The 1,487-nt window shown below is 42.8% G+C and overlaps 1 protein-coding gene across 3 annotated transcripts in view; it reads left to right on the forward strand.

Moving 5' to 3' along the window:
* Casc5 (cancer susceptibility candidate 5) overlaps positions 1-1,487 on the forward strand; it is a 62,638-nt gene that overhangs the window by 36,669 nt on the left and 24,482 nt on the right. The window lies entirely within an intron of this gene.

Below are 1,487 nucleotides of genomic sequence, written 5' to 3' on the forward strand. Positions count from 1 at the left end.
CACAAGTGCCTGCAAGGATGTAGAGAAACTGGTACCTTTATAATTTATTCCTAGGTATATACTTGAGAAATAAATGCATGTGTGAGTTTGAGGCCAGACTGGAATATATATTGAGTTCAAGGCCAGCCTATCCCTGTCTCAAAAACAAAAAGAAATAGGGAAGAGAAAGGAACCTCGGTGTGCCTCCATGGGCTGCACCCTGTATAGGAGAATCAGAGACAGTACCAGGGGAGCGTGAGCAGCAGAGGAGCACAGAGGAAGGAAAAGCGTACAGAAGTTTCAGGCAGAGTAGAGGAAGGAGAAGATGCCTCAAGTGTTGATTTTTGAAGATCTGGTGCTATGAATCTTCCTCTTTTCTCCTGGCAAACCTTTTGGACCTTTCAATGGTAACAAACAGCCCACTGTGGCATGGATGCCATAGGTTTACCACTACTGTTAGGCCTTGCAGAGATCAGATAAGTAGTGATAGGGAAACAGATCTGGGAACAAACCCAAGGTGGAAAGGAGGTTCATGCTACCTCTGGAAAGAAGTTTGAAACTCCCAAATTAGAGAAAGACCAAAACAGATAGCGTATATAGGCCATGGGAAATGAGTTTTATAACTGTGGGCATCTGCTTCAGGACTTGGATGTCTGTGAGTCTCTTTTATGCTATAGAAATTGGAGAACATATTCTTGAGGTACAGGGAAATGTGTGTCAGCTCTTAAAGAAAATGTATGCAGTCTACAGTTGCAGGAGCTCAGCTGGTAGCACTGGCAGAAGGTGCTCTTGTGGTGGCCCATGACTCCCTGCGTGGTCACGGAGTGGCTAACACCAAAGCAGTGTACCTTACATCCCCAGTAAGGCTGAAGAATGACTACAGGTGCTCTCGTCAGTCCTAAAACTTTCAGGTGGTGACTGTGCGTAAGTTTGATGTTTAGTCAAAATACATAAGTGAGAAGAGAACAGCTTTTACAGCTTGGTCCTGAGGTCAAAGTGCAGCAACCACCTACTACATACAGCAGTAACTGCATTCAACATATGCCACGGTGCATGCGTCCAGTATCCACTGGCACTCCTGGCACATCTTTGGGAACCTGATTATGTTCCTTAATGATTGTGAACATTCATGAATAAACCTGCGCTTTGGGAGAAAAAGTATTATAGAAAATTTTCAACATGTACAGAAATAGAGAATAACTTAACAAATCCACATATATCTGTCACTCAAATTTAAAAGTTACTAACTCTACTGTCCTTCCTCTATGCTCTCCTCTGCTGCTCACGATCTTCTAGTGCTCTTTCTGAGTCTCCTACAGAGTGCAGCCCTTGCTTATGCCTGTGCCTATGCCTATGCCTTTAAGAGTTTCACCTATTTTGTCTTGTAGCAGATTAGCTGTTTCTATTTTAACATTTAGATCTTTGATCTACAAGTTATTTCTTCGTGTAATCTTTTTTCTACTATAGGGAATTGAACCTAGGCTCTCGTGCATGTTAACTAACCACCC

This window comes from Chinchilla lanigera, unplaced genomic scaffold (genome assembly GCF_000276665.1).
Source record: "Chinchilla lanigera isolate Chin_1 unplaced genomic scaffold, ChiLan1.0 scaffold00015, whole genome shotgun sequence".
Taxonomy (NCBI): domain Eukaryota; kingdom Metazoa; phylum Chordata; class Mammalia; order Rodentia; family Chinchillidae; genus Chinchilla; species Chinchilla lanigera.